This window comes from Elephas maximus, chromosome 2 (assembly GCF_024166365.1).
Source record: "Elephas maximus indicus isolate mEleMax1 chromosome 2, mEleMax1 primary haplotype, whole genome shotgun sequence".
Classification (NCBI taxonomy): domain Eukaryota; kingdom Metazoa; phylum Chordata; class Mammalia; order Proboscidea; family Elephantidae; genus Elephas; species Elephas maximus.
Window position 1 is genome coordinate 208,944,094 of NC_064820.1, and position 22,703 is coordinate 208,966,796.

The window sequence follows — 22,703 nt, forward strand, 5'->3', positions numbered from 1 at the left end:
GATTCATCTGCTTTCTCTACTTCTTCTTTCTCACTGGGACTAAGTTGGGAGAGAGGATGACCAGGGTAGGGCTTGTTGAATAAAGCCATAACTATGAATATGGAACAACCATTTTTGGTTTTGAAATTTTCCCTTGGTCTTACCAGCCTTCCCACTGGCATATCTCTCATGACTGTAGGCATGAGTCTGACTTTAATGCATCCCTGTCTTGTCCTCATGTAACTTCTAGCCTGCTTTCCAAACACAGACTATGGCCTGGGTGCATTACAGGGAGAATCTTGGCACCCCCACCCCACATATTTGCTTGGCCTCCACCTTGGCTTCCCCTGAAGCCATCCCAGTCCCATGCTTAGGCTACTCATTGTTATAGCTGGCATCTTATGCCCTCCCATATCTCATTATTCAGGTCCATGACATCCCCATGTCCGTGCCATGCTTGGTGCTGTGATGTCTCCTGGGAATGAGGCAAAGCCCACATGGTGCTGTATTAAAAATCCTGTTTTCTTTGCTTGGCTTCCTCCCTGAAGTGTTGCAATAAAAATCCTGTTTCCTTTGCTGGGCTCCCTCCCTACTAGCTTTGCATTTGAATTCTGTTTTTGCTTGGAGGTTATAAGTAAAGATCATTTCACCTGCACAGTATGATTAAGAATGTTGTTGATGTAATGTGTATGAACTCCCTACTTGTAAATCCCTTAAAAGTAACTCATCTCCTCGCCCTTGGGGAGCAGTCTTGGCAGCAGCAGCTCCGACTGACTCCTTTTCCTCATACAGTGAAATAAATGTGACTTCCCTGTTCTCCCACCTTGGCCTCTGATTTATTGGCCAATACAAGTCATGCTGAGCAAAAACCTGGGGATTCCACCTGGTAACAGAGACACAGAGTCATTCTGCTCTTTCTACCCCCTTGTGACTGTCTCAAACACTGGGGAACCCAAGGATGATTCGGCACTGAGTTGCAATCACAGACTTCCTAGATTTCTAATTCCCAAATCCATCAGGGGTTTTTAGCTTACATTCTGTACAACTGAGTTGTTGTGAGGCTGAATCTAAAATTTCTTACTTCCTTCTAGAATTTTTTTCTAACTTCCTTCCCCACGCCAAATAAGGTCTCTTGCCTCCTCTGTCGCCACCACCTTTTATTGCCCTCTAAAGAAGATCAGATAAATGCTGTGCTTTCAAGACTCTGTTAACCCAGAACTAAAACCATTTCCGAAGCATACTTTTCAGACAAAGAATAGACTGGACTGTAAAACATGAAATAATACTCACGAAGAGCATCCACCTTAGTTAAGTGGATCCAAAATACATGAGACTAAATGGGCAGCTCCTGTCCAGAGGTGAGATGAGAAGGCAGAAAGGGATAGGAGCTGGTTGAAATGACTTGGGAAACCCAGGGTGAAAAGGGGGAATGTGCTGAAAAATAGGGATTGCAAATAGGGTCACATAATAATATGTGCATAAATTTTTGTATGAGAAATTTACTTGAGCTGTAAACTTTCACCTAAAGCACAATAAAAAAAATTTGTATTACCTCGTAATCTTGTAGTTAAACATTTTAAGGCACTAATTGTGTGAAGCATTAAAAATGACATCCAAATCAACCGTTTTTAATATGTTTAATAACTAAATTAATTTAATAAAAATCAAACATATATGTGTGTTTATGTATACATTATATAGATAATTGTATTTGTATTTACTTTTACTTCACATTTGTACCTATATTTATATTTACTGTGTATGTAGATGCATGCATATTTGTTTTTAATTAAATTAATATCATCTTATTTTAATTTATTAGATGTATTGGAAATTTTTTTAAATTCTTTAATTAGGAGTTTTTGTGTGTTTGTTGTCTTACAAACTGCATGTAAAATGGAGTATATTAAACACTCAATATAGAGATAGGAATGTTAAAGTTTTGCTAGATACAAGTTTTCTCAATATGAAACTCTACAAACGTATCGCTGAATAAGTGTGCTTACAGCTCTCTCATTGCCTGGAAATGTTTACAGTGTGTGTTTTAGAGTGCTTGTTATGAACATGAAGCTTTACACAGTTAACTTTGTAAAATGCTCTGAAAACATATAGTCTCTTTAAAAATATTTTATTGTAAAATACGTACTTACTGAATATTAGCATATGGTACTTGCACATAGGGAAAGTTTCAGTGAAATTATATGTTTTAGCAATCCAAATAGGTAGCATTTAACTCATTCTTCACTGAGTTAAGGTAATCAAGCCTGTGACAACATCTGGAAAATTTATCATACACAGTCTTCCTCCCCCCACACATAAACCCAGCCAAAAGCCATCCTGTATAAGCAGTGATTCTCTCTCCAGTGACCTAGTCTCAGGGGGGCATTGCCAAGACAGCACAAACAAAACAAATTTTAGGGTAAGCATCCTGGTAAAGAAGCCTGGAATCATGGTTGCAGATGTGTCTCCACAGATGTACCGCTATGTGGGGTGTCAAGGACAGTACTGAGAGGTGAGTGTGTACTTTATCATAGAAGGTATTCATGGACATTTGCTCCGGTAATGTATGCAGAAGTATCATGAAGGTGGGAAGACAATGAAACATACTGATTCTAACTTTTGTTTTATTGAGAAGTAAGTAAATGTTTTAGAAGAACTTTGATTACAAATAAAGAAGAATCACTCTTTGTTAAGTGCTGGTGTGAGTGGTTGACAAATTCCACCCCTCAATAACCAGGGGACTTCAAAAGGAAAATTTTACTTAACTCTAATGGGTATAAAATTACCATGTATAGTTGTTTAAAAAATAAAAATCAAAAGACATTAGGTGCCTACTTGTGCATGTTTTCTTTTTTTTAATATTTTTCTTCTTATTATGGTAAATATATATGTAACAAAACATTTGACATTTTAACAATCTTCACATGTTTAGTTCAGGGGCATTAGTTATGTTCATTATGTTCTTCAACCATCTTCCTTATCTATTTTCAAATTATACTATCACTATTAACAGAAGCCCAGTTGTTGTCGTTAGCTGCCCTTGAGTCCATTCGGGCTCATGGCAACTCCATGTGGGCAGAGTAGAACTGCTTTGTAGGGTTTCAAGACTGTGACCTTTCAGAAGCAGATCACCAGGCCTGTCTTCCAAGGCGCCTGTGGGTGGGTTTAAATTGCCAATCTTTTGGCTATTAGTTGAGTGCTTACCCATTTGTACCAGCCAGGGACTCCAAAGAAGCTCAGATATGTTTCAAAAGTCTAAATTTCATCAATATGGCAGTTGTGAGGGTGGGACTGTGTCTTATTCTCTCTAATTCAGTTAAGAAGTTCATGTACAGCATCAGCCAATGAGATATCTTTAACTTCACCACTTTTCACCTTTATTCCAGAAGAGATTATATATGATCATAGAAGTTATTTCAAAAACTGAGGAGAATGTATGTTTTAGGTACAGTAGAGACATAGCATTCTCTTTGTGCCTGAAATGTAATTTCTCTTCAGTTCTGGGAATAACATTTGTGGTCATATATATCTATGTTTGGATAAAACTGAAAAGTGGCAAGCTTAAAGATACTTCAGTGGTCAAGTTATGTATGAACTTTTTAACTGAATTATAACAAATAAGACAGAGCTTCACCCTGAAGGCTTCCACATTCACAAGATAGAGACGTTAGTCCGTATGAACTAAAACTAAACCGTGAACAGACAGAATTTATTTGGCCTGAGTTGATCAAAAAAATTTACATAACAGGAGAGTAGATTAGAGGACGATTAAAAGATATAGGATTTAACACATTGAACAATGCTAGAAAGCAAATAGCAGGACTAGGGACAAGGGGCTGTTTAGACCAGTAGACAGTGGTATGCTGTGGCTAAAACCTGCTGTAGAATCTCTGAAACAGAGCTGAAGGTGGCAACAAAGTTGGGACTGTTGATAACAAAGCATTATTTATATAGAGTTTATACTCCAGGTGTTGGAGATGTCTGGATGAAGGCGTTTTACATAATTATATATCTTTTATTCTATTTTCAGTTGCTTTTTGACAGTGTAGATAACTATCTGGAAAGCAGCGATGCTATAGGTGAGGTGTTTAATTAGAAAAGAAGTAGAGTTCAGAATTAGATTACAAATAGGCCAGAAGAAAGGGTTGCCTTTGATGCAACACAGTACAGCAGTATTTCTGGAATAGAAGTGGAAACAACAGTTTGGTGCAGTGTCTTTTTTGTTGTTGTCTGTTTATTTTTTGAACTAATTTGAAACATGATGTCTGAGTTGGGAGAGAGAAGAGAGTCAGGCTGAGAATAATTGGAATTGTCTCATGCAGATTCTAGCCATGTGAGAGCTGAAGGCACCAGCGATTGCAGGAGACACTGGGAATAAAGTAAACATGCAGATTCAAACCCTCTGTTTCTGTTTGCCAATAAGGGGGTAAGTGGTTATATGGTACCCAAGGGTTTATCTTATTGGTGTCTCTGTTGTTGTTTTGTCTTGTATGCTCACTCTTTTTTGTGTTAAATAAGCATAATAATATTTTTATTGATGACTTAACAACATCCTTTTGAGGAGCAAATGGTAGAGGCTACAGGAAAAAACTGGGAAGATTTTACCACTGTGAAATCTTAGTAAATGGCAAGTGAGTTAATTAAGAAGACCAGAGAAGTTGTGGAATGACATCAAGGACACCATACATGAAGAAAGCAAGAGGTCATTAAAAGGACAGCAAAGAAAGGAAAGACTAAATGGATGTCAGAAGAGACTCAGAAACTTACTCTTGAAAGGCCAGTGGCTAAAGAGAATGGAAGAAATGATGAAGTAAGAGCTGAACAGAAGATTTCAAAGGGCTGCTCAAGGTGACAAAGCAAATTATTATAATTAAATGTGCAAAGACCTGGAGTTAGAAAACAAAAAGGAAAGAACATGCTCAGAGTTCCTCACCTGAAAGAACTGAAGAAAAATTCAAGCCTCGATCGGTAATACTGAAGGATTCTATTGGCGAAATACTGACAGACTCAGGAAATATCAAAAGAAGCTGGGAGGAATTCAGAGTCACTGTACCAAAAAGAACTGGTTGTCATTCCACCATTTCAGGAGGTAGCATATGATACAGGAACCAATGGTACTGAAGGAAGAACTCCAAGCTACACTGAAGACATTGGCAAAAAACAAGGTTTCCAGAACGGACAGAATAGCAATTGAGATGGTTCAACAAATGAATGCAGCACTGGAACTGCCTACTAGTCTATGCCAAGAAATTTGGAAGACAGCTACCTGGCCAACTGACTGGAGAAGATCCATATTAATGCCTATTCCAAAGAAAGTTAATCCAAAAGTATGTGAAAATTATTGAAAAATATTACACACAAGTAAAATTTTGCTGAAGATCATTAAAAAGCAGTTGCAGCAGTACGCCTATAGGAAATCACCATAAATTGAAGCTGAATTCAAAAGAGGACGTGGAAAAAGGAAATATTGTTGATGTCAGATAGATCCTGGCTGAAAGCAGAGAATACCAGAAATATGTTTACTAGTGTTTTATTGACAACACAAAGGCATTTGACTATGTGGATCATAATAAATTATGGATAACATTTTGGAGAATGAGAATTCCAGAACACTTAATTCTATTCATGAGGAACCTGTACATAGACCAAGAGGAATTTGTTCAAGCAGAACAAGGGAAGCTTCATGGTTTAAAGTCATGAAACGTGTGTTTCAGGGTTGTATCCTTTCACCATACTTATTAAATCTCTGTGCTGAGTAAATAAGTGAAGAAGCTGGACTGTATGAAGAAGTACATGGTATAAAGATTGGAGGAAGGCTCATTAACACCCTGCATTATGCAGATGACACAACCTTGCTTGCTGAAAGCTAAGAGGACTTGAAGCACTTGCTGATGAAGATCAAAGACTACAGCCTTAGGAATGAATTACATCTCAACATAAAGAAAACAAAAATTCTCACAACTGGACCAATGAGCAACATCATGATAAATGGAGAAAAAACTGAAGTTGTCAAGGATTACATTTTACTTGGACCCGCAATCAACACCCTTGGAAGCAGCAATCAAGTAATCAAACAATGTATTGCATTGAACAAATCTGCTGCAAAAGACCTCTTTAAAGTGCTCAAAAGCAAATATGTCACTTTAAGGACTAAGGTGCACCTGACCCAAGCTAAGGTGTTTTCAATAATGGTATATGCATGTGAAAGCTGGAAGGTAAATAAAGAAGACTGAAGAATTCATGGCTTTGAATTAAGGTATTATTGGTGAAGAATATTGAATATTCCATGAACTGCAAGAAGAATGAATCAGTCTTGGAAAAAGTACAGCTAGACTGTTCCTTAGAAGCATGGTGGTGAGACTTTGTCTCACATACTTCAGACATTTTATCAGGAGAGACCAGTTCCTGGAGAAAGACGTGGTGCTTGGTAAAGGGTTGCTATGAGTTGGAACCAACTTGAGGGCACCTAAAAACAACGACGACAAATTAAGAAGATGAAGACAAAAAAGAAGATCAAAAGGACTATTAATCTAGGGTTTCTCCACCTCAACAAAATTGACATTTTAGGTCTAATATTTCTTGCTTTGTGAGGGGCTATTTGGTGCGTTGTAGAATATTTAACAGCATCTCTGGCAGCAATACCCTACCCAGTTGTGGCAACAAAAGGTGTCTTTAGACATTGCCAAGTAGCCCCTGAGCAGGAGAATCACCCCCAAGTCAAGAACCACTGCATTAGCTAATTCCTTGTATCTGTTTAATGTATTAGATAAAAGCTCAAAGGGTAGACCAAGGTCACATTTCTAATAAGTAGAAGTTTCTCAGGTTCAATCTGAGGCTTAATATTAAATTCCGCATAGTGTGTTTATAAAATATGCCAACATATCCCCATATTCATATACAATTTAATGGATGTATTCTACTAATCTTTCTCTCTTCTCTGTTTCTCTCTATATAAACATATATATAGACTCTGTCTCTGGCATAGTGCATAAGAGTTTGGCTGTTAAGGTCACGGAAGCTCCATAGACACATCCAAACTCCCTGAGGGACCAAATTTCTGGGCTGATGGCTGTGGGGACTATGGTCTTGGGGAATATTTAGCTAAATTGGCATAACATATTTTCTGAAGAAAATGTTCTACTTTCTACTTCGGTGAGTAGTTCCTGGAGTCTTAAAGGTCTATAAGCAGCCAACCAAGGTATTCCAATGGTCTCACTTCTTTGGGATCAAGGGAGAATGAAAAAAACTAAAGATACAAGGGAAAGATTAGTCCAAAGACTAATGGACCACAACTACCACAGCCTCCACCAGACTAAGTCCAGTACAACTAGATGGTGCCTGGCTACCACCACTGACTGTTCTGACAGGGATCACAATAGAGGATCCTGGACAGAGCTGGAGAAAAATGTAGAACAAAATTCTAACTCACAAAAAAAGACCGGGGGGGGAGGCCAAGATGGCTGACTAGGTAGACGCTACCTCGGATCGCTCTTGCAACAAAGACTCGGAAAAACAAGTCAATCGATCACATACATGACAATCTACAAACCCTGAACAACAAACACAGATTTAAAGAGTTGACCTGAGTGACAGAGACAGAGAATGAACAACTACAGGGAAGCAGCGAATGATTATGGAGCCTGAAGCCAGCGTCCCAGTCAGGTAACCTTGGCACTGGGCTTAGGACTGGGCGCAGGGAAGCTGAACAAAATATCCTGTCACGGCGCAAAAAACGGGGAGCAGCCCCACCCCCCTGAACTGACCCTGGGAGGGGGCCCAGCCGGTCCGCGGGGGCGACAAGAGGAGAAGTCCCCGGGAGACAGCAACTGATTTTGGAGCCAGGAGTGCAGCGTCCCAGCCGGGTAACCTTGATGCTGGGCTTTGGTCTGGCAGCGGAGGAACTGACCGTGGCTTCTGCGGGCCAGACCCTTGGGGGAAATCTCTACACAGCCAGCACACATAGGCGACACGCCCCACGGGAATCTCAGATAAAATAGTCATCCCAAGCAAGACAAGTAACTTTTTCTATATTCCTGGGTGCTACTCTCTCCTGTTTTTCTGAACCCTCCCCTCCCCTTCCCAGGCGGCTTCATTAACATTGGAATTTCCTGAGCCAGAGGGAGAATGGCTCCCGCTCCACGGCTTTTCTTTCCCCCCTTTTTTTTTTTGGTCTTTTCCTAACCCATTCTTCCGGCCTGAGAAAAGCAACCACAAAAAACCCATGGACCAAAAATCCTTCCCTAATTGGACTAAAAGCACAGAACCAGCTCCAGCCAAGCATATATGATCCAAATCTCTGGCTTTCATCCCTACAGGGAACAAGGTGCCTATTGTAATTCAAAGGAATTTCTGATAGGGATCTGACTGCACTTTTTTTTTTTTTTTAGCGGATTTACTGGAAAAACAAGTTTCCCAGGTCTGATATCTCTGCTTATTCAACAGAGCCCTCACTGACCCACAACAGGGAACTGAGGGCTGAAGCTCCCCCAGACCACCTAGCCTCTTGCCTTAGGGGTCTAAGGAGGGTGACACCTACCAATCTGTAGAGGTACTTGCATTGGAGGCCTAAGGTACAGCTGCAGACCCCTCCCACCAAGGTGCTTTAGGAATAAAGACACATCTACTTCACTGACACTTTGGGGAAGCCTGTCAGCAACCTGCCCCCCCAGAGTGTGAACCCCAGCTGCTAATAGAATCAGGTGCACACAACTATCACCACTACTTCTCAAGGTGGATAGGTGTTAGGGTGCAGCACACACTTGATGACCCAAAATCAGATTCTACTCAAGAATAGTGAATAGACTCAGGCATATATATCTGGCAACAGCCCAAACCAGCTGGTAATAGGTCATAAGTAAGTCAAGGGCTACAACAATCAAGACAGCAGAATCTAGTAGCCCATCCAAGTATACTGAAAGAAAAAAAAACAAGATAAGACTCAGTGAGCAAATATAGAATAAATCACTACAATATCTTAGTGATGGCTCGGAGACAGCAGTCGATATCAAACCACATAAAGAAGCAGACCATGACAGCTTCTACAACCCCCCAAACAGAAGAATCAAAATCTTTCCCAAATGAAGAAACAATCCTGGAATTATCAGATACAGAATATAAAAAACTAATTTACAGAATGCTTCAAGACATCAGGGATGACCTCAGAAATGAAATAAGGCAAACTGCAGAAAAAGCCAAGGAACACACTGATAAAACTGTTGAAGAACTCAAAAAGATTATTCAAGAACATAGTGGAAAAATTAATAAGTTGCAAGAATCCATAGAGAGACAGCATTCAGAAATCCAAAAGATTAACAATAAAATTACAGAATTAGACAATGCAATAGGAAGTCAGAGGAGCAGACTCGAGCAATTAGAATGCAGACTGGGAAATCTGGAGGACCAGGGAATTAACACCAACATAGCTGAAAAAAAATCAGATAAAAGAATTTAAAAAAATGAAGAAACCCTAAGAATCATGTGGGACTCTATCAAGAAGGATAACCTGCTTGTGATTGGAGTCCCAGAACAGGGAGGGAGGACAGAAAACACAGAGGGAATAGTTGAAGATCTGTTGGCAGAAAACTTCCCTGACATCATGAAAGATGAAAGGATACCTATCCAAGATGCTCATCGAACCCCATTTAAGATTGACCCAAAAAGAAAAACACCAAGACATATTATCATCAAACTTGCCAAAACCAAGGATAAAGAGAAAATTTTAAAAGCAGCCAGGGATAAAAGAAAGGTCTCCTACAAGGGAGAATCAATAAGAATAAGTTCAGACTACTCAGCAGAAACCATGCAGGCAAGAAGGCCATGGGATGACATATACAGAGCACTGAAGGAGAAAAACTGCCAACCAAGGATCGTATATCCAGCAAAACTCTCTCTGAAATGTGAAGGCGAAATTAAGATATTTACAGACAAACACAAGTTTAGAGAATTTGCAAAAACCAAACCAAAGCTACAAGAAACACTAAAGGAAATTGGTCAGAAAACCAATAATATCAGATACCAGCACAGCACAAGGTCACAGAACAGAACATCCTGATATCAACTCAAATAGGGAAATCACAAAAACAAATTAAGATTAATTAAAAAAAAATGCTCAAAACAGGGAATCATTGAAGTCAATATGTAAAAGATCACAATAAGCAAAAAGAGGGACTAAATACAGGTGGCATAGAACTGCCATATGGAGAGGGATACAAGGCTATATAGGACAATACAAGTTAGGTTTTTACTTAGAAAAATCGGGGTAAATATTAAGGTAACCACAAAGAGGTATAACAATTCCATAGCTCAAAATAAAAACCAAGAAAAACATAACGACTCAGCAAACATAAAGTCAAATACTATGAAAATGAGGATCACACAATTTACAAAGAAAAACATCTGAGCACAAAAAAGTAAGTGGAAAAAGGAAATTGTCAACAACACAGATAAAAAGGCATCAAAATGACAACACTAAATACTTACTTATCTATAATTACGCTGAATGTAAATGGAGTAAATGCATCCATAAAGAGGCAGAGAGTCTCAGACTGGATAAAGAAACACGATACATCTATATGCTGCCTACAAGAGACACACCTTAGACTTAGAGACACAAACAAACTAAAACTCAAAGGATGGAAAAAAATATATCAAGCAAACAATAAGAAAAAAAGGAGAGGAGTAGCAATATTAATTTCTGACAAAATAGACTTTAAACTTAAATCCACCACAAAGGATAAAGGACACTACATAATGATAAAAGGGACAATTGATCAGGAAGACATAACCATATTAAATATTTATGCACCCAATGACAGGGCTGCAAGATACATAGAACAAACTTTAACAGAACTGAAAAGTGAGATAGACACCTCCACAATTATAGTAGGAGACTTCAAAACCCCACTTTCGGAGAAGGACAGGACATCCAGTAAGAAGCTCAATAGAGACACGGAAGACCTACTTACAACAATCAACCAACTTGACCTCATTGACTTATACAGAACTCTCTACCCAACTGCTACAAAGTATACTTTTTTTCTAGTGCACATGGAACATTCTCTAGAATAGACCTCACATTAGGTCATAAAACAAACCTTTGCAGAACCCAAAACATCGAAATATTACAAAGCATCTTCTCAGACCACAAGGCCATAAAAGTGGAAATCAATAACAGAAAAATTAGGGAAAAGAAATCAAATACTTGGAAACTGAACAATACCCTCCTGAAAAAAGACTGGGTTATAGAAGACGTTAAGGAGGAAATAAGGAAATTCATAGAATGCAATGAGAATGAAAGTACTTCCTATCAAAACCTCTGGGACACAGCAAAAGCAGTGCTCAGAGGCCAATTTATATCAATAAATGCACACATACAAAAAGAAGAAAGAGCCAAAATCAGAGAACTGTCCCTACAACTTGAACAAATAGAAAGTGAGCAAGAAAAGAATACATCAGGCACCAGAAGAAAACAAATAATAAAAATTAGAGCTGAACTAAATGAATTAGAGAACAGAAAAACAATTGAAAGAATTAACAAAGCCAAAAGCTGGTTCTTTGAAAAAATTAACAAAATTGATAAACCATTGGCTAGACTGACTAAAGAAATACAGGAAAGGAAACAAATAACCCGAATAAGAAACAAGAAGGGCCACATCACTGCAGACCCAACTGAAATTAAAAGAATCATATCAGATTATTACGAAAAATTGTACTCTAACAAATTTGCAAACCTAGAAGAAATGGATGAATTCCTGGAAAAACACTACCTACCTAAATTAACACAATCAGAAGTAGAACAACTAAATAGACCCATAACAAAAAAAATCTCTTCAATAAAGAGATTGAAACGGTAATCAAAAAACTCCCAACAAAAAAAAGCCCTGGCCTGGATAGCTATACTGCAGAGTTCTACCAAACTTTCCGAGAAGAGTTAACACCACTACTAGTAAAGGTATTTCAAAGCATAGAAAATGACGGAATACTACCTAACTCATTCTATGAAGCCACCATATCCCTGATACCAAAACCAGGTAAAGACATCACAAAAAAAGAAAATTACAGACCTGTATCCCTCACGAACATAGATGCAAAAATCCTCAACAAAATTCTAGCCAATAGAATTCAACAACATATCAAAAAAATAATTCACCACGACCAAGTGGGATTTATACCAGGTATGTAAGGCTGGTTTAATATTAGAAAAACCATTAATGTAATCTACCATTTTTTTTTACCATATAAATAAAACAAAAGACAAAAAACACATGATCTTATCAATTGATGCAGAAAAGGCATTTGACAAAGTCCAACACCCATTTATGACAAAACTCTCACCAAAATAGGAATTGAGGGAAAATTCCTCAACATAATAAAGGGTATTTTTTTTTTTATGCAAAGCCAACAGCCAACATCACTCTAAACGGAGAGAGCCTGAAAGCATTTCCCTTGAGAATGGGAACCAGACAAGGATGCCCTTTATCACCGCTCTTATTCAACATTGTGCTAGAAGTCCTAGCCAGAGCAATTAGGCTAGACAAAGAAATAAAGGACATCCTGATTGGCAAAGAGGAAGTAAAATTATCTCTATTTGCAGATGACATGATCTTATACACAGAAAACCCTAAGGAATCCTCCAGAAAACTACTGAAACTAAAAGAAGAGTTTGGCAGTGTCTCAGGTTATAAGATAAACATACAAAAATCACTTGGATTCCTCTACATCAACAAAAAGAACATCGAAGAGGAAATAACCAAATCAATACCATTCACAGTAGCCCCCAAGAAGATAAAATACTTAGGAATAAATCTTACCAAAGATGTAAAAGACCTATACAAAGAAAACTACAAAGTGCTACTATAAGAAATTCAAAAGGACATACTTAAGTGGAAAAACATACCTTGCTCATGGATAGGAAGACTTAACATAGTAAAAATGTCTATTCTACCAAAAGCCATCTATACATACAATGCACTTCCGATGCAAATTCCAATGTGATTTTTTAATGTGATAGAGAAACAAATCACCAACTTCATACGGAAGGGAAAGAAGCCCTAGATAAGCAAAGCATTACTGAAAAAGAAGAAGAGAGTGGGAGGCCTCACTCTACCTGATTTCAGAACCGGTTATATAGCCACAGTAGTCAAAACAGCCTGGTACTGGTACAACAACAGACACATAGACCAGTGCAACAGAGTTGAGAACCCAGATATAAGTCCATCCACATATGAGCAGCTGATATTTGACAAAGGCCCAGTGTCAGTTAACTGGGGAGAAGATAGCCTTTTTAACAAATGGTGCTGGCATAACTGGATATCCATTTGCAAAAAAATGAAACAGGACCCATACCTCACACCATGCACAAAAACTAACTCCAAGTGGGTCAAAGACCTAAACATAAAGACTAAAATGATAAAGATCATGGAAGAAAAAATAGGGACAACCTTAGGAGCCCTAATACAAGGCATAAACAGAATACAAAACGTTACCAAAAATGACGAAGAGAAACCAGATAACTGGGAGCTCCTAAAAATCAAACACCTATGCTCATCTAAAGACTTCACCAAAAGAGTAAAAAGACCACCTACAGATTGGGAAAGAATTTTCAGCTATGACATCTCAGACCAGAGCCTGGTCTTTAAAATCTATATGATTCTGTCAAAACTCAACCACAAAAAGACAAACAACCCAATCAAGAAGTGGGCAAAGGATATGAACACAAACTTCACTAAAGAAGGTATTCAGGCAGCTAACAGATGCATGAGAAAATGCTCTCGATCATTAGCCATTAGAGAAATGCAAATTAAAATTACGATGAGATTCCATCTCACTCCAATAAGGCTGGCATTAATCCAAAAAACACAAAATAATAAATGTTGGAGAGGCTGCGGAGAAATTGGAACTCTTATACACTGCTGGTGGGAATGTAAAATGGTACAACCACTTTGGAAATCTATCTGGCGTTATCTTAAACAGTTAGAAATAGAACTACCATACAACCCAAAAATCCCACTCCTCGGAATATATCCTAGAGAAATAAGAGCCTTCACACAAGCAGATATATGCACACCCATGTTTATTGCAGCTCTGTTTACAATAGCAAAAAGCTGGAAGCAACCAAGGTGTCCATCAACAGATGAATGGGTAAATAAATTGTGGTATATTCACACAATGGAATACTATGCATCGATAAAGAGCGGTAATGAACCTGTGAAGCATTTCATGACATGGAGGAACCTGGAAGGCATTATGCTGAGTGAAATTAGTCAGAGGCAAAAGGACAAATATTGTATAAGACCACTATTATAAGATCTTGAGAAATAGTATAAACTGAGAAGAATACATACTTTTGTGGTTACTGCGGGGGGAGGGAGGGAGGGTGGGAGAGGGTTTTTTACTGATTAGTTAGTAGATAAGAACTGCTTTAGGTGAAGGGAAAGACAATACTCAATACATGGAAGCTCACCTCAACTGGACTGGACCAAATGCAAAGAAGTTTCCAGGATAAACTGAATGCTTCAAAGGTCAGTGGAGCAAGGGCGGGGGTTTGGTGGCTTAAGCAGACTTCTAAGTCAATTGGGAAAATAATTCTATTATGAAAACATTCTGTATCCCACTTTGAAATGTGGCGTCTGTGGTCTTAAATGCTAACAAGCGGCCATCTAAGATGCATGAATTCGTCTCAACCCACCTGGATCAAAGGAGAATGAAGAACGCCAAGGTCACAGGATAACTAAGAGCCCAAGAGACAGAAAGGGCCCCATGAACCAGAGACCTACATCATCCTGAGACCAGAAGAACTAGTTGGTGCCCGGCCACAATCAATGACTGCCCTGACAGGGAGCACAACAGAGAACCCCTGAGGGAGCAGGAGATCAGTGGGATGCAGACCCCAAATTCTCACAAAAAGACCATACTTAATGGTCTGACTGAGACTAGAGGAATCCTGGCGGTCATGGTCCCCAAACCTTCTGTTGGCCCAGGACAGGAACCATTCCCAAAGCCAACTCATCAGACATGAAAGGGACTGGACAGTGGGTAGAAGAGAGATGCTGATGAAGAGTGAGCTAATTATATCAGGTGGACACTTGAGACTGTGTTGGCATCTCCTGTCTGGAGGGAGGATGGGAGGATAGAGAGAGTTGGAAGCTGGCAAAATTGTCATGAAAGGAGAGACTGGAAGGGCTGACTCATTAGGGGGAGAGCAAGTGGGAGTACTGAGTAAGGTGTATATAAACTTATATGTGACAGTCTGACTTGATTTGTAAACGTTCACTTGAAGCTCAATAAAAGTTAATAAATAATAAAAAAAAGGCCAGACTTAGTGACCTGACAGATACTGTAGAAACCCCAAGAATATGGCCCCTGGACACCATTTTAGTTCAGTAATGAAGTCACTCCCAAGGTTCACCCTTCAGCCAAAGAGTAGGCAGGTCTATAAAACAAAATGAGACTAAAAGGGCACACCAGCTCTGTGGCGTGGCCGAGAAGGCAGGAGTGGACAGGAAAGCTGGCAATAGGGAACCCCAGGTTGAGAAGGGAGAGTGTTGACATGTCATGGCATTGTTAACCAATGTCAGAAAACAATATTAGTACTGTTTAATGAGAAACTAGTTTTTCTGTAAATCTTCATCTAAAGTATAATAAAAAGAAAAAAAGATGTTCAAAATGAAGGAGAGAGTATTAAAAAAAAAAAAAAAAAAGGTTTGGGTGCTAACCAAAATCTTGGCACCACAAACCCACCAGGTGCTCCTTAGAAACCCTATGGGGGAAGTTCCACTCTGTCCTTTAGGGTTGCTATGAATTGGAATTGACTAGATGGCAATGGGTTTGGTTTTTGGAAACCCTGGTGGCTTAATGGTTGAGAGCTATGGCTGCTAATCAAAAGGTAGGCAGTTCGAATCCACCAGTTGAAACGCTATGGGATGGTTCTACTCTGTGCTCTAGGGTTGCAATGAGTTGGAATCGACTCAATGGCAATGGGTTTGGTTTTTGGTATACATTCATATATATGTATACATATATATACGTAATATGTGTGCTCTTTCTAGGTAGGAACAGGTTTTTTTTTTGCAAGCAGCAAGTGAGTTGGACTGGATTTAGACGTGTGAGTGGTGATGTGAGGCTCTCTTCCCCTATTCATTAGGGGCTGGAGTGGGAAATATCGGGTTGTTTCAGGGAAACCATTAAAGCTTGGGAGACACGAAGAAACATGCCTGTAAGGAGAAGATGTTGAAATGTGTAAGCTTTAAACACTAAAACAATTTAATTTGGGTATAAAACAACTTTTCAAATACATTTTCCACCATCTACTAAAAAAAAAAATTTTTTTTTTTTTGCTTGCCATCAATAAAGAATTCATATTTAAATAGCTTCTTTAAGGGAAGTTTTGGGTGGCTAAAAAGTGAACCACCCTTAACTTCTGATTCGCAAAAATATAGAGATCACTACATAAAGTCTAAAAATGTGGATGTTCTCTGAAGCTTGTTCTTGGCATGGAACATTTCCTGACACATGCCCTGGATGCTGGGTACAGATGGTCAATGATTGCATCTTTACCTTCCATGTACAGAAACGGACCAGGGGCAAGGCTGACATGTTCACCTCCCACTATGTAACTTTGGACAGATTCAATGCTGCTATTTATTTTCTCCTTTATATAGTGAAGTTAATGCTGATGCAAAATTCTCAACGTTTTTGTTTTTGTCCTTAGGTGCCCTTGAGTTGGTTCCAACTCATAGCGACTCTGTGTAAAACACAGCGAAACACTACCTGGTCCTGTGACATCCTCACAACTTTTGCGATGGTTGAGCCCATTATTATAGCCACAGCTTCAACCCATCTCGTTAAGGGTCTTCCTCTTTTTCACTGACCCTCTACCAAGCATGATGTACTTCTCAGGAGACTGATCTCTCCTGATAACATGTTTAAAACACTTGAGATAAAGTCTCACCATCCTTGCTTCTAAGGGGCGTTGGGGCTGTACTTTTTTCAAAACAGATTTTTTCCTTCCTATGGCCGTCCATGGTATATTCAATGTCCTTCCCCAACACCAAAATTTGAAGGCATCAACTCTTTTTCAGTCTTCCTTATCCACTGTCCAGCTTTCCCATCCATATGAGACGATTGAAAATACCATGGTTTCGGTGAGGCGCACTTTAATCGTTTAAGTGACATCTTTGCTTTTGAAGTTGCTATGAGTCGGAATCAACTCCATGGCAATGGGTTTGGTTTTGGTATTTGCAAACTTTTTAAGTAGATTGAAAATTTAGTCAATACAGGTTAAATGTTTTGTAAATGTACTGTAAATAGGTTAGTTATCATTATGTCAGTGGTGACATAAGATGAAAAGGAAGACAAATAAGCTAAGGGGAGTTTGCTTACAGATTTTAAAACTTTTTTTTCTTCTTCAAACATTGAAACAGCATTTTCTGAACACAACTGAATCCTCAGTAGGAAAATCTTTGACTTTAGTGAAGCCATATTCCATAATATTAAGAACACAAGAAAAGTATAAATTGTTTAATTAAAGAGTTGCCTCACTGGGATCAAGTACCAGGACCAATATGCCAGCTAATATTTCTGTGACCTTCTTCAAGTTGCTTCTTGAAAGGTGGATGGAATAATCACCTTTCATAAAAATTACAACATCAAAAATTTGCTGAGATCTTTTATCTGGCATTTCTTCCCATCCTGTTTTGTTTTTTTTTTCCTTCTTATTTTTCTCTTGAGTTAACAAACATTTTTATTCCATTGCCATGACTTTGTGTTTTAAGAAACAGAAGAGATACGTTTTTTTGTGATCACACTATCACTTTCAGCTTTGATTGATACAAGCTTTAAATGTAAGATATTTTTAACAAAATCAAAGAGAGAGAGAGGGAGAAGGAAGAAAGGGGCCTTACAAAATTTAAATAATTTACTGAGACATTTGAGGATGTCTAAACAGAGTAGTGGAGCCCTGGTGGCACAGTGGTTAAGAGCTTTTACGGCTAACCAAAAGGTCGGCTAGCAGTTTGAATCCACCAGCCACTCCTTGGAAACACTATGGGGCTGTACTGCTCTGTCTTAGAGGGTTGCTATGGTCAGAATCGACTCAACGGCAATTTTTTTTTTCTTTTTTCCTTATTATCCTTATCCTATTAAAATAGGTATGGTATGTTTTTATTTACTTCATGGGTCTTTCACAACAGATTTGGGATGTAAATGCATGATACCTTACATTTTATATTGTGTAATGGAATGGTGTTTCTTGTTTAAAAAAAGGTAAAACTGGTCATTTATTTAATCAACTGTATAATTTTCCTGAAAAATTCATAGTTATATCAATCACAGACATTAAAAACAAACAAACAAACAAAAATAAAACAGTTCACTGTTCTTTATTTACCTTCTATACTGTTGTTTCTTACTTTGGGAAAACCAGTGAATATTCAGTGGAGACTTATAATGAAGCAACAACTAATTTCATTTTCTTAGGACTGTTCCCACCATCAAGAATTGGGCTGTTCCTCTTCATTCTCATCATTCTCATTTCCTTAATGACTTTAATTGGCAACATATCCATGATTTTCCTCATCCTACCAGACACCAGGCTCCACACACTCGTGTATTTCCTGCTTAGTCGGTTCTCCCTTATGGACCTGAATCACATCTCCACCATTGTCCCCAGGGTGGCTTACAATTTCCTGTTTGAAAACAAATTGGTCTCCTTCATTGGATGCGGAGTCCAGAGTTTCTTCTTCGTGACTTTGGCAGATGCAGAACCACTTCTCTTGGCATCTATGGCCTATGACTGTTATGTGGCCATTTGCTTTCCTCTTCACTATCCAATCCATTTGAGCAGAAATTTGTGTGTGTTAGTGACTATAGGATCTCGGATGATCGGGTATCTCAATGTCTGTGCCCACAATGCATATGAGCTCCACAAGCCCTATTGTCGATCCAAGATCATCAATCATTTCTTCTGTGATTTCACAGCCATATTGGCTCTGGTTTGCAGGGACACCTGGACCTGTGAGTGCATAGTGTTTGTGTGCAGCACCTTGTTCCTCGTGTTACTTTCATTGGCATTACATGTTCCTGTGGCTGAGTTCTCCTTGCCATCTACTGAATGCCCTCATTTGAAGGGAGGAAGAAGGCCTATTCGACCTAGAGGACCCACCTCATTATGGTGACATTGTACTATGCACTCTTTGTTTAAAATTATCTATGCCCAAGATCCTTCCGATCTTGAACAGTAGACAAGGCTCTGCCTGTTTTCTACACCATCCTCACCCTCATGCTCAAGCCAATCATCTACAGCCTGAGGAACAAGGAGGTGATGGGGGCCCTGAGAAGAGTTATTCAGAAAATCTTCTGTGTGAAAATGTAGACAAATTATCTGCATCAGTCTTCAAGCTGCAGGTGTCTGTCTATTCTGCAGTAAATAGTCATTAAGAAAAATATTATTCAAAGCATGAGGACAAGGGTCTAAGCTTATATTTAGAAGATTTTAAAAAGCAGAAGTTTGACAAAATAGTTTTATGTTACTAAGGCATAATTTTTGTTTTTTCCTGAGGTGATTTTTTTCCATTAATATAAAAGGCATATATAGTCAACTAAATTTCAGAAATAAGATTTTATTAACATGTAGAAAAGAAAATGAAAGCTGCTTAAAATGAAGATGTCATTCATCATAACAATTTTTCTACACTTAATATAATTTATCTCTCAATATGACAACAGAACAGTAAATGTTTTGTTGTGACTGAATCTGATCAAAAGCAAAATAATATTTTTCCTTTGATTTACTCTTACTAGGTGTGTACTGTTTCAATTTTTTCCCCAATTTCAGGGGAAATGACAGATATAGGGATTTAGAAAGTCTTACACAATAATAGGGAAAATACAACAAGATTACGTTTTCCAGAATGGGGAGGGGGGTAGGCCCTGGATTTAGTTGGATGTATCCTTGTGGTTTTTATCTTAGGAAAGTGATTTATTAACAAGATCAGTAATTAGTGCTGGGGAGATGCTAACTGAGCTATAGAAGAAGGAGAGCCTACTTTTTAAGAGGATTAATGGAAGTGACAGCCTAATGATCACAGGTTATACTATTGCATCCACTCCCAAACGAGTCCCCAGCACAGACTCAAATTTTACATCCCAAGTAGACACTGGTACCCTTACATGAGACAGTTTATGCTATGCATATTCTTATTCTCCAGTCATTAGACTCATAATTCTTTGAAACATTTTGGGGGGTAGGAGTGGGGAGTCAACTTTTCTGCACCAGTATTTTAAATTGATACCCAGCTCAGTCTGTGCCTAAATGGGTCCCATCACTATTTCCAGTAAAGAAAAAAAAGTATTAGCTTAGGTGTATATTCTAGGTGAAGAGGTATTGCAGTCCAGGAGAGTGCTGTTGATACGCCATTCATTTTCTGAGGACAGATGAAGAGAAGAAGTTAGAATGAAAGAACAGACCTGGATTAACCAAGTCAACACAGCAATGGATAACTGATATCTTAGAATCTGAAATCATTATTTTTCCAGATGAGGAGATACACATTTTGAACAAATGATATGAAGTTAGATATGTTTATATTAATTCCAAGTAAGTATTTAGAGTTTTTTCTCCTAATAACAAATTAAAAGCTCGATTTATTGAATGGCAAATGAGTATGACTCCCTTATCTCCTAATTTAAATGAAGTGAAAATTTCTCATCACAAGGGACTGTGTGATATCTAAGTACTACTGTGGAAAAAGGTAACAGTTTGGTTACTGATAAGATTTACCTAGTCTCATGTAACTTACTTGATTATTGCATTTGTAGGGAAAAAATAAGACAATTGTGTCTTTAGACCAATAACCAAATACCAAATACCTACTGAGCACTTACTGTAGTTGGGGAAACAAATACATCTATTTCACAATAAAAGGTCAATTTGGCCATTGAGTTAATCTACGCTTTTTTGTTCTTTCTTTCATTGAAAAAATCTACTGTCATAAAATCTCAATCTTATCTATTGAGCATTTTAAGTACCTTCTCTCTTTCTCAATCTTGAAATTACTACCTAACTCCAGGTCTTAAATCTGTCTTTCCTAGACCCTTTTCTAGCAAGGTATTCCAAATGAATCAAAATAGAATTTGGAATCTGACATTATCAGCTAGAGTTCTTAACTGAAAGCACAGAAATAAGTTTAGTCTGACTCAATCAGAAAAAAATATTATATTAAAAGAGAATCTCTAGAAAGCTAGGTGAACCAGCATGAAAGATCATGAGCAAAATCCAATATGTGCCTGAGGATGAGTCTTGTATAGACAGCACTGTTGGTCATCCTGGGAGTCATTCACAATGCCCAGAATTATATGGTTGGCACCTCTGGAAGCTGGATGAATTTACTGCTGTCTGATCCAAGTTTCCTTGGTCTTGTTAATGTCTGGTGTTACAGTATTTAACAGAGTCTAGGAAGTATGCCTTGGTCATAGCTCTAAAGTGTGCAGAAAAGTGAGTATCAGAGTTCTATAATAGATACTGGCCACCACCTGTTTGTCATTTTGTCATACTGTGATGCTTTGCATGTTGCTTTGATGCTGGAGGCTGTGCTAATGGTATTTGAAATATGGGTAGCATCATCTATGGTGGACAGGTTTCAGCAGAGCTTCCAGATTAAGACAGAATAGGAACAAAGGCCTGACAATATACTTCCAAAAATTAGCCAATGAAACCTTATGGGTCACAGAAGGTTATCAGGCACACTTGCTTAGGACACACCATCAGGAGAGTCAATTGCTGGAGAGCAAGAGCCAGTGAGGGCAAGGGAGACCCTGGTGAGATGAATAGGCACAGTAGACTCAAACATGCCAGTAATCATGAGGATGACACAAGATGGGGCAATGTTCTGTTTTGTTGTGCATAAAGTTACTATGAGTTGGAGTCAATCTGATGGAAATTATCTATTAATCTATCCATCTATCATCTATCTATCTATCTATCTATCTATCTATCTATCTATCTATCTATCTATCTATCGATCGATCGATCGATCGATCGATCTATCTATCTATCTATCTATCTATCTATCTATCTATCTATCTATCTATCTATCTACCTATCATCTATCATCTATCTCTATCATCTATCTATCTATCATCATCTATCTATCTATCTCTATCATCTATCTATCATCTGTCTATCTATCTATCATCTATCTCTCTATCTATCTAATAGATACAGGTACTTTTGCTAAAGCAAATCGAAGGACGTTCAGAGATAAAATGAATCAAATGTTCTATAGGCTTTCTACTAAACCATGGGTCACGTGGCCCCTCAGTTATAGCTTTACATGGGCTTTGATAAGTGACAGAAAAGATTGTATGAGAAGTTAGTTTTAGGCACAGTGGTTGGGGAGATAGGCATAAGAGATAGAAACAGTAGAAACTGCTTGGTGTCCTCTCTGATTAGGTTGCAAAGAGTTCTTAGGACCTTATTGAGACAAAGACTATGATTAGAAGCAGAAGAGAGAACATTGTCATGAAGGACTTTCTGAAACTATTGAGAAAGCACTGTGGCTCTGAGATCTAATGATCTAATGTGACACAGAACTGGGCAGAAAGGTCATCTCTCCATTTCAGAAATGAACACAGTATAGCCACAACAACATAGGTACATCTGAATGCTCTTACCATTCTTTGGCATCTCAATGTCCCTACATCTTCCAGATTTCCCAGGATGGATCCGT

General features: G+C 38.4%; 1 pseudogene; it reads left to right on the forward strand.

The window, feature by feature from the left end:
- The first annotated feature begins 2,462 nt into the window (after nt 1–2,462).
- On the forward strand, nt 2,463–19,348 carry LOC126068028 (olfactory receptor 2L5-like; annotated as a pseudogene).
- Nucleotides 19,349–22,703: the final 3,355 nt, after the last annotated feature.